The 12,145-nt window shown below is 43.4% G+C and overlaps 1 long non-coding RNA gene across 1 annotated transcript; it reads right to left on the bottom strand.

Moving 5' to 3' along the window:
• Nucleotides 1–10,430: 10,430 nt before the first annotated feature.
• Nucleotides 10,431–11,073, bottom strand: LOC311250308. The gene is made up of 3 exons (XR_014621265.1): nucleotides 10,998–11,073; nucleotides 10,719–10,884; nucleotides 10,431–10,512 (listed from the first exon to the last, which is right to left on the bottom strand). It is a non-coding gene; the product is annotated as an uncharacterized lncRNA (long non-coding RNA).
• Between the last annotated feature and the right edge of the window lie 1,072 nt (nucleotides 11,074–12,145).

Here is a 12,145-nt window from a genome sequence, read left to right on the forward strand (position 1 = left end):
ACACATCGATCCATCCTCCATCCACCCAACAGGACCTGCCATATAAAGATGCTGGTTAAACAACATGATTAGTGCACAGTTGTGCCTTGGACTGGACACAATTAAAAGTACACCCTAAACTGGTTGCAGTTTTATCACAAACAACACAAAACCACGGATGTCACAGTGTGACAGGGGAGCGTGCAGTTGATATGCACATATTGTATGAAATAGATCTGCAAATTCCACAAATAAAGAAATGATAAAAGTTAAACAATCAGTCTTGAGATTCAGTTCATTACACAGGAGATCAATCTGTGAGGCAAAAAGTCAGGTTCAAAAAAGGCAGAAAACTGGTCAAAACACTCAGGCTTACAAAAAAACTCACACAAGGCAATGCTAGGACGCTGTTACAGAGGAACAAGATGAACTGGCATAGAGGGATGAGAACACAGCAACTATACAGTGTACTCTAAGGAAGGGGAGACAATTAGACACAGGTGCAACACATTAGGGCGGGGCAGGTAATTATATAGATATATTTTTTTTGCTCCAGTGGTGGAACAGACCCCCGACCAATGTCAGGACAGCAGAATCACTCGAGGCAGTCAACAGATTATCCGCTTTACATCAGGGTTCACAGTCAGCCGCTGCTTTCTCCATAGATTTCCCAATTGTGGTGGCAGAGTGGTTGGAACAAGCAAGCGCTCATTCATCTCTTTAATAATGGGTTATCTGACACTTATCTGAACTCTGCAGTGACAAGTTCTTCATGAAACTGGATCTCCATAATGCCGACCACCTTGTGAGTGTTTGAGTTTCATGCACCACCAGTAAACTTCCTCTGCTATGTTGTGGCTCAAAGACAACTGCAACACAATCCTGCCAAAATACGAGCTGTGGAGGAATGGCCCACCCCGGCTTCTATGAAACAGCTTCAGTGCTTCCTAGGATTTGCTAACTTCTATAGGCAATTAATTTGCGACTACAGCAGAATGGCAGCACCCCGCACCCAGCTGACCTCCACCAGCTCCCCCTTCAAATGGATCCCTGGAGCCGAATCAGCCTTTGTAACTCTCAAAAAGTCTGTTCAGTAACGCTCCGTTTCTCCAGTATCCTGATCAGGCCCTCCAGTTTCTGGTTGAGGTTGACGCCTCTGAGTCAGTCCTCTCCCAAAGTATTGCTGTCACTAAAAAGCTTCACCCAGTGCTTTCTTCTCATGTTGCCTCTCTCTGGCAGAGCAGAATTACAATGTAGGGAATAAGGAGTTGCTGACTGCGGTTTTGGCTCTCTAGGGGTGGCGGCACTCGCTCGAGGGTTCTCAAAAACCAGTTCTCATCTGGACAGATAACAAGAACCTCTCTTTCCTGTACTCCGCTAAAAGACTAAACTCCCGACAGGCTCGATAGTATCTATTCCTTAGTCGTTTCAACTGTATCATTTCCTATTGCCAAGGCTCTCGTAATGGTAATCTGGATGCTCTCTCCCACCTCTACTCCCCTGACTCTGCATCTGCTGGCCCCAAGCCAATCATGCCACCTCTCTGCATAGTCGGTGTGCCCACCTGGGAGGTTGAGATGCTTGTGAAGGAGGCCCAACGAGACCACCCAGATCCAGGCAAAGGTCCCAGAAACAGCCTGTTTCTGCCTGTGAATGTCTGCTCTCAAGTCCTACAGTGGGGTCACTCCTATAAACTAATCTGCCATCCTGGTGTACAGTGGACTGTCCTGTTTCTCCAGCAACGTATCTGGTGGCCCAGCTTATTCAAGGATGTCAGGGAGTTCGTTGCAGCCTGCTCGGTTTGTGCCTGTCCCATCGCCCCCCTGCTGGATTACTCCATCCCCTGCCTGTGCCTAGTTGTCCTTGGTCTCATCTTGCAGTGGATTTTGTCACTGGACTGCCCCCCTCAAGTGGAAACACAGTCATCTTCACCATCATCGACCGTTTCTCCAGTTCACATCCCAGGTTTGGTGAGCCTTCTGCAAGGCGCTGGGTGCTTCCTCCAGCCTCACATCAGGTTACCACCTTCAGTCAAACAGACAGACATACCCTGGATGTGTAGTTGCCCCACCCATTTCATCGAGGATGCATCGGTGGAGACTTGTGTGGACTTTGGGAAGTTACGTATCCCAGAAAGCATTTCGTGATAGCAATGGCCGAGGAGCGGAGCGGACCGTCTTCCCGATCTCCCGTCCTCCTGTCGCCCAGGAGTTCGTTCTTCCAACTGAACTCCACAAGTCCAGACTCCCGGAGTTCACAAGTTCGAACTTGGCGTACTGGATATTGAGAAACGGCTAAACTAGAAGGAGCAGGTGAGGGCAAAAAAGAGGGGGGAAACAGGTAGGGAGAAAACAACAGGAAAAACAACGACAAAACATGCTGCCACGGCACGCACAGTGACAGTCCAAATTCATGGCCCACAAAAATGGATGTCTTTCGAACCTTAATAAAACACTTTTACCTGTTGGTTGGTTAGTGTACTGGTTACAGCATAACAGCTCTTAGAGTGAAAGCATACAGTAAGGGTCTTTAACAGCAGGACGCTCCTTAAGCGTCAAACCTTTAAAGCGGTTTGTTAAGATGACTGTGCATTAAAAAAACTGAAGTATCCTTCCGAGAAGGGGGAGCAGAGGGAATCCATTTCTACCACATTTTAGTTGTACAAAAACTGTAAAATAGGTTGAGATAGAAAGAAATGATGTCATTTTCAGCTGGATGTCCCCCCACTTCAAAACTACTTCCAGCTACAAACTACTAGCTACTTCCAGTAGCTAACAGCAGCTGGAACACAGTGAGAGCACACACACACACACACACACACACACACACACACACACACACACACACGCAAACACACACATAAAACCACAGGCACAAGGTTGATTCAAGGCACAAAGAGGTAATAGGAAGGCAGATGACAGTATTCCTTTTTCAGGGTTTGGGCCTCTGTGATGGTTGTGCAGTTATTCTCTGACTTTTTTAGTGTGCATGGGAGCCATATAATTCATGTTAGAGTTGGCTGGTAATCACCACAGTTGTTAACATGTCAACTGTTGAATACAAGTGTTGTATATATCTTTGTTTTTACAGTACAAGCAGATATCACATGGAATGAATGAAACTAACAGTGCTGATTATTCGCATTTTTTTTCAGTTGCAGTTTTATACCACAAAGTGAACTGTTTATGTAAATTAATTCTGTCATCGAGTTAGCATGTGCTTTGTGTATTCTGTTTCTTATTAAAAGCAGTGACTTAAGGGCAGACTAGGAACAAGTAATGAGTGTTTGACGTGCACTTTATGTATCAGAAGTCTGATGAGTGAGTGCTCATATATTCACGAAGAGCCTCAGCTAAGACAATTACTCAGTTAATATGAGAGTCAGACTGTGAGTTGGTGTTGACTTGAGCAGGATCTAACCCCAAGGCTCCTGACAGAAACTTCTCTTACAGCAGACCCCCCCCCCCCCCAAAAAAAGAAAAAATCTCTTTATTATCAATGCTCGCTTTCGGCAACTCTCACACTTTAAAGAATGTATTTATTGCTTTGCAGTGGCAGATAACTGCTTTAATTCGATGAGAACGCACACACATGCTCAATCCTCTGTGTCCGTCATCAGGGAGCTATCAATGTGACGTCAATTAGGACGAATGCCACGTGAATGCATCATTTATAATAGAAAAAATAATCACAAAACATTTAGCCCTCGGGAGCTCTGCAACACAATTTGGTTGCACTACAGATCCTTCATCCTGCTCCTCTGCCTGTCACTCCCAGTACCTGTTCCCACAACCATCTGGGAGCTATCATGGGCTAATTAGGAGCTAATCAATGTTTAATTAAAATGGGGTTGTTAATTAGATGACTGGTGGAGAGGTTTGGGAACCTTTTTTCTCCATCTGACACCTCAGGTGCTGTAAGAATATGGTTGTTCTCTCAGGGAACGCAGGGATATCTGCTACATTGTTACTGCAGTAACTTCAGAAAGAGTTTGCAAAGCCAATGAGGTATCACTGCCTTCTGGTATATTCATGGATGAGGGACCTGACCTCAGTTGTTGTTTTAGTTGTGATATTTATTTTACATGTGCTCTGTGTGAGATAGAGAAAAGAGCACACACTATAAAAAACAACCTACAGAGCAACCTGTAAATTTAACAGTTAAAAAATGTATAATAATTTATTCTGCTGAATTAGCATGACCATTATGCTATTAAACCAATTCTTTCAGTAAGATTTACATCCAGGTGTTGCTTGTTGTACATCGAATCCCATTCAATTTCACAGAAAAATACCAAACAAACATTATTTTACTGCAAAAGCCTCATTATTAGCGTCATTTAACTGAATTTTTCCTGCAAATTCCCCTCAAAAGTTGTTTATAATGTAAAGTCTTTTGATGCATTAATAACACATTTTTACAGTGAAAGCAACATCGAAATACTGCAATTGTATGTCAAACTAAAGGCATTAAATTCTAATATGAATCTCAATTTTCATCAGATGCTCGTACACAGAGCAAGGATTTCAAACAATTGAAAAGCTAAGATAGCTGTACCTTAAGAGTTACTGCACTGAAATATTTTAAAATATTTTTTTAAATATTACAAATATAAAAATAAAATACTAACATGTCGTTGCAAGAATGTATTAGTCACAAAGATATGAACAAAAACATCTGTCAATTCTCAACATACATAATCTTAATATGTATGTAGTTAATGTATGTGAGATAGTGGCATTCTCATTCGAACCGAAATTTAAGTGAGAGTGAAGGAAAGAAAGAGGGAATACTTCAAAAGGACAATGAATGGCTGATTTTTATTTGAATGAGATTTGGCTATCGGACAGAAAAAAAAAACTACATTAGTGTCAGACATTTAATGTACTGACACACCAGCATTTTCAAAGAAGCTCTGCAAATGAAGATACAGGTGCAACTGAGGAAATAACACTAAACACATTTTTCATCTTAAACTTTTACTTGATTCTTAAGCGAGAAGAACTGAGCAGATAAAGAGATGAAACAAATCCACAAACTGTAAGTGGGGCACACCATCACATCATTAAGCTTGTTTGTTTAGTTTCGTTATTTTAATAATAATAATAATAATAACTTTATTTTTAAAGCACTTTTCATACATTAAAAATGTAGCACAAAGTGCTTTACATGTTTTAAAAACAACCCTCATCCCGCCCTACCCCACCCAAGGCCCCAACCCCAGCACATATAAACGTACACACATGCACACATGCACACACACACACACACACACACACACACACACACACACACACACACACAAATAAAATTGATCTTAAAAACATGTGGCTGAACACAGAGGAGCCAAGTCAGGAAGCGCTGTCACAGGAGGCCGTCTGCACCAGGGGCCGCCCACAGCCCAGGCCAGGACACCTCCACTCGGGCGCCCACCCAGCTACAGGCCAGCGAGGGCCCCACAGCAGCGCGGCTAAGCACTGCCATAGGCCCCCCACCAAGCCCAGATGATTTTCGCCACGAGACAGAGACATCCCAGACACGGCCGAAAGCAGCCCCCAGCGCAGACAGCCCCCACCGAGGAAACACTGGAGATATTGAATAAGAGCATAAAAGAACTAGAGACAATAAAAACATAAAACATCAAACATAAAACTACCTTAAAACTACATAAAACTATATGGAATAAGAAAGTTAAATAAATAAAACACTAAAAGTAGCTCAAATCAGCTCTGCTATAAGAATAAATAAGTAAGTAAACAGTAAAAGTAACTAAATAAATAAATAAATAAAAGTAAATAAATAGCGAGGACTAAAATATAAATTGGCTAAGAGAATAAAACATTAGTTAAAAGCCAGGTTAAATAGGTGGGTCTTGAGCCTGCTTTTAAAAATATTAACATTCTCTGCGGCCCTCCACAGGCTATTCCACAGACGGGGGCCGTAGTGCTGGAAAGCTGCCTCACCGTACGTTCGTGTTCTAGCTTTAGAGATTATCAAAAGGCCAGTGCCGGAGGATCTCAGGGTCCGCGAGGGTTCATATGGTAAAAGCAGTTCTGAAAGATAAGAAGGTCCCAAACCCCTAAGACATTTAAAAACCATCAAAAGGACCTTAAAATCGATCCTAAAACACACAGGGAGCCAATGCAGTGATTTTAAAACCGGTGTAATATGAGCCCGCCTTCTGGTCTTCGTCAGAACATGTGCTGCTGAGTTCTGTAAAAGTTGTAGACTTAAGATGTTTCTTTTTGGAAGACCAGAAAGCAGGGCATTACAGTAGTCAATACGGCTGGAAATAAAAGCATGCATTAGCGTCTCTGTGTTAGCACGGGAGAGAAGGGGGCGGACTCTGGCTAAGTTTTTTAAATGATAAAATCCTGTTTTTGTAACCTGTTTAATGTGTGGAATAAAATTGAGCTCAGAGTCGAAGATGACGCCCATATTCTTTACCTGATTGGATGGAGTTAAAGATATTGTTTGCAGTTTTGATAAAAGTTTCTCTCCCTGGGCCTTAGGATCGATAATTAAAACCTCAGTCTTGCTCTGGTTGAGCTGTAAAAAATGTTCTGCCATCCAGGATTTGATGTCTAAGATACATTTAAAAAGGGCATCAATAGGCCCTGTGTCATCAGGAGACATAGATATGTACAGTTGTGTGTCATCCGCATAGCTATGGAAATTGACACCATGCCTCCTGATGACATTTCCCAGTGGGAGCATGTATAGGTTAAAAAGTACGGGGCCTAAAATTGAGCCTTGGGGCACACCACATTTAATTTCATGTATCCTTGAGGAGCATGTGTCCAAACTTACCAGATAATTTCTATCCCTGAGATAAGAACTAAACCATTGAAGGGCAGTACCAGAGACACCAACAAGATGTTTTAGTCTGTTTAAAAGAATTGGGTGATCTACCGTATCAAAAGCAGCACTTAGGTCAAGAAGCACAAGGACTGTAAGTTTGTTTAAGTCCAAGTTGCACCTAAGATCATTGACGATCTTCAATAGTGCTGTCTCGGTACTGTGGTTTGTTCTAAATCCAGATTGGAATTTCTCAAAGATAGAACGACTATTTAAAAAATCATTCAACTGAATAAAAACAAGTTTTTCTAAAATTTTGCTTAAAAATGGTAAGTTGGACACTGGTCTGTAGTTATTAAGAACATCCGGGTCCAAATTGTTTTTCTTCAGAAGCAGCCTCACTACTGCCGTTTTAAGGGCAGCAGGGAAAGTGCCCGTCTGAAGGGAACAATTCACAATATTCAAGAGCTCAACTTCAAAGGATCCATAAAACGTTTTAAAAAGTGATGTTGGAATTGGGTCTAAAAGGCAGGTTGTTGGTTTTACTTGGGAGAAAACTCTACCAAGCATCTCAGCTTCAACCAGAACAAAACTGTCCAGTGTTTCCTCGGGTAAAAGCAAGCTTTCTAATGTATTAAGAACAGTATTTTGACTCGATAAAATAGAAGATCTTATAAAATCAGTTTTACCCCTGAAGTGGTCTGCAAAGTCCTCGCAAAGGGAGTCTGTAGGAGTGTGTTGATGTCTGTTAAAAACAGGATTGATTAACAGATCAATAGTATTAAAGAGTATTTTTGGATTATTTTTATGATTAGTGATTATGCTGGTAAAATAGGAATTTCTTGCATGCCTGAGAGCGTTATTATAGTTTTTTAATTGTTCACAGTACAGTTCATAATTAACTGTTAATTTGTTTTTTCTCCATTTCCGTTCTGCTACCCTGCAATTTCTTTTCAGTTTTTTGATCTCTTCATTTCTCGACGGGGCTGTGCGCTTAGGCAGTATCTTTTTTGTAGATAGTGGAGCTACGAGATCAAGTGTAGATTTGAGATTTGACATAAAATGTTCAACGATAAAATCACAGGATGCAGGTAGAGTAGCTGGAGAATGTTTACCAAAATTGTCAATAAAATTTGCAGCCACTTCAGGGGTAATATAGCGTTTCCTGACAGTTCTCACTGAAGTCTCCCGCTGAATAAAACTGGTGACATTAAAAAACACACAGTAATGGTCCGACACAGCCAAATCAACAACAGAGGACACAGTAGCTGACAAGCCATAGCTAAGAACTAAATCCAGAGTGTGTCCTCTGTTGTGAGTCGGCTGAGTAACATGTTGTGTGAAGTCCAAGTAACTTAGTAGATTTAAAAATTCTTTTGCCAAGGAGTCGGATGGATTATCAATATGCAGATTAAAATCACCAGATATAATGATAAAATTATAAGTGGCATGAATTATAGATAAAAATTCAGAAAATTCACTGATAAAAGCAGCATCATGCCCTTTGAGGGACTGTTAAAAACAACTGCATGATGCTCAAAGGTGGTGTTCTGATCAAAAGGGATTTCTTTAGTCTGTAATGAGTTATTAGTTATAGATGCAGTACCACCACCTTTCCTACCACTTCTTAAAGAAAATGAGAAGTTAAAATTAGGTGGGGAGGCCTCAGTGAGAATAATTGGCGCGTCTGTGCCCAGCCATGTTTCAGTTAAAAATAAACAGTCAACCTTGTTATCTAAAATCAGGTCATTGATAATAAACGATTTGTTCAAAAGGGAACGAACATTTAAAAGTGCCATATTGATGGTGACAGGTGACCTAGGGATACAGGTGGATTGTTGATGTTTTGGGAGAGGTTTAAGGTTAGTAAAGTTTACAGAGTGAACATGGTGTGGTCTGGTTTGCTTACGTTGAGTGATGATGACAGGAATGGGAGAGTTGTTAATGAGAACAGAAGGTCCGAGTCCAGTATTGTGTATGATGTGATCGGAGGTGGAACTGAATGCATAGGAGCAGGGACCAGGGGGACATCAATCAGCAGCGGACGAGTCAGTCTGTGTAGGTTTGGAGTGGCTGGAGGGGAGTGTGGTGGCGAACGCGTGTTGAACACCGTATGCCAGGTTGGCGGACAACACGCGAGTGCCGGCTCTGTTAAGATGAAGGCCGTCCGATCCAAACAGATGTCTCCTCTCCCAGAAGACATCAAAATTGTCTACGAAGCCGACCTTGTGGTTGCTGCAGGCGGAGGAAAGCCAGGTGTTCAGGCTGAGCAACCTGCTGAAGCGCCCTATGCCCCTGCCACAGGTGGGGGTGGGGCCGGAAATAAAAACATCCAGTTGGAACCGGGAGAGTTGATTAAAAAGCTGCGTAAAATCCCGCTTTAAAAGCTCAGACTGTTGCTTGGAGGTGTCGTTTGTACCCACATGTATGACGACCCTATTTACCTGTGGGTGGGAGGCCAGGACGTTTGGGATTTTCTCCGTTACCTCAGCAACGGTGGCGCCGGGAAAGGACAGGGTGAACGCCCCCCTCAGACGGACATTCCGGACGATGGAATCGCCGATGACAAGTGTTGTTGCCTGCTGTCTGGAGGTGGAGGCCGGTTCGGAGACTCCGTTGCATCCGTCTGGGGACCGGAGGTGGTGTCGGTCTTCGTGGGGAGGATGTCGAGAATGCCACCGCACCGCATCCCTGAGGAGCCGCTTCCGCTGGGCTGATGCAGGACGTCCATCCGCTGGAGCGCAGGCAGCCGTGAGTGGAGGGAAGGCTGTGGTGTCTGTCAACGGGGGAACAACACAGGCACCAGCAGATCGGCTGTGGGGACCTCCAGAAGACAGCGGGGGAGATGTTAGACCGACCTGGTGGCGCAGGGCAGCTGCCTTGCTTCCCCCCGCTGGCGAGGGACCCGCGGGCCTGGGTGGCGGTGCACCACCGGGGAGTGGAGCTGTGGACACCGCGCCGGGGCGCCAGCAAGCTGCGACAGAGCCTCGTAGCGATTGGAGACTGGGATTGAAGGCGAAACAGCTCCAGGTGGGGTCCTCTTTCGGCCATGGGTAACCTGATCCCATGATCGCCGGAGGCGGGGAGTGGAGCAGAAGGATGGCCGCGGGCAGGTGGGATCCCAGGGCACCGTGTCCTGGAGGGCCGCCGACAGCGATGAGATCTGGAGACACTGCTCGTGAGCTACTGTCAGGGACTGCTGTAGCAGGGCGTCCTTGCTCCTTAGCTCCTCGGAAAGTCGGCGAACATCATCTGTCAGGTCAGCAATCTTTTTGTGAGCTTTCTTTAGTTGTTGATGATCAGCCGGGGACATGGAGGTAGCCATTTAGCTTACCCTGGCTAGGTAGCTTGTACGTCGCCGGCTGTCGCCGGCTTAGTGTCCAGTAAAAGCAGATAAAATAGCCACTGATCGCCTTAAAAACACACAGTATAGTAACTGTGAGTATAAAAAGACTAAAAGCAACTAAAATCTGCTAAGATACTGGAATAAAAGCCCCTTAAAAACAACTAAAAGTGAGCTAGACGCTAAGACTGACGTTAGCTGACGTGTTACCTTTGCCGGTAAGAAGCAGGCGGAAGCGGAAGCACACAGGGACTGCTCAGTGTCTTTTAGTCAATATTTAGACACCAAGTCACTCATGATCAGAAAGGTCCTGAATCAAGGTGAGGACTCGGGTCGCACGTGCCTTTCTTCTCCACTTTAGTGCCCTTCTCTTGGTTGAGAGAAAAAAACACCTTAGGAAATAGAAGAAAAAAGACTATTTATAATAAGATAGCTTCATTAACAAACAATAAACACAAACAAACATTCAAGCTATTATTTTAAAGCCACTGATATCCAGTGAGATGACAAGTCTCCTAAGTCACCATAGTAGCCACTTTATATTTGTTTCAGTTCAATAAGGTGAAATAGTTAAATAAAATAATCCTAAAAGACACACCTCTGCAGAAACTCCAGGGTTGATGCATGCTCTGATGGGTAATGGATGCTGACACAATAATAGCTCCCAAACATCAAGCACAGGGCAGAAATGAAGGAGGGGATGTTGTCATGTGCAATGGTTCGATCCACACTCATAAACCGTCTTCCGGAATATCAGGATTGTCCTTAAAAAACCCCAAACAAACAGAAACAACAAAAGAAAACATGGTCTGTCAACTTGCTTACCATCAATACAGAAATCAGTGTGCAGGTTTAGGGGAGAGAACTGTAAGCTTACAGTAACAAAAAACATTATACAACATGAATTTTTGTCCAAATAAACACAAATCAGAGAAGGAAACAAAGGAGAGAATGAAGAGATAAATAAAGACAGAATGGAAGAAAATCCAAAAAAGGAAAGCAGACGTAGCGTTGTAGCAGACTGGACTGCTCCTTTCCTCTCCCTCACAGCAGAGGATGCTGTGAGGGAGAGTGGGTGTGGCAAAAGTGATATAATCTGTGCACACCTGTGGGTGATTGTGTGAGGAAAAGCAGAGACTGGGAGCAGAAGCAGAGGAAGAGGGTCTGGAAAAGAAGGAGTGTTTGGAGAAAAAACCACAGGAGAGACCAAGAATCCGGACCAAGGTTCATCATCGGAGTGGGTTTGGAAAAGTTTGATCTTTTTTGCTGCTGATACATGTGTGAACTACAGCTCCTGACTGTGAGTTTTTAACAGTGGATCATTGCTCGTCATTGGGACACTTAGTATTTCCTTTTTGCCCAGAGTCTGCCTTCCTTGAATTCATCACTGCTCCCCATTTCACACTAGCCCACATCCCCTTACCCTTTCATAAACCTGGGAAATCACCACATCTCCCAGTTTGGACTCCCCCTTCCCCCTCCTATCCCAGTAATACACATACACTACCGGTCAAAAGTTTTAGAACACCCTCATTTTTCCAGTTATGGATTGCAATTCAAGTCGTGCAAGTCCAATGAATAGCTTGAAATGGTACAAAGGTAAGCACTGAACAGCCAGAGGTTAAAAAAAAAGGTTTGATTACCCAAAAGTGAAAAATAATGTACATTTCAGAATTATACAAAAAGGCCTCTTTCAGGGAACACAAAGTGGGTTAACAATTTAAAGCTGTTCTGCAGCAATGAAGGTTGAATCAGCCTTGAAAGCTGGTGCTACTAATTCCTACAGGTGTTCCAACTTTTCTTGATTACTTACAACCCCCTCTGTCTGCATAAAAGCAGTGTTGGAACACACGATGGTACCAGACCCACATGAGCATCAGGTGAACAGTATTGTACTGCAGAAAGTAGTGTGTTGCTACAAAAATGGCGAGAAAAAGGCAATTAACAATGGAAGAGAGACAGACAATCATAACACTTAAAAATGTAGGCCTTTCCTACAGGGAAATTGCAAAGAAAGTCAAGGTG

Source organism: Pagrus pagrus (genome assembly GCF_965226575.1).
Source record: "Pagrus pagrus genome assembly, chromosome: 21".
NCBI classification, from domain to species: domain Eukaryota; kingdom Metazoa; phylum Chordata; class Actinopteri; order Spariformes; family Sparidae; genus Pagrus; species Pagrus pagrus.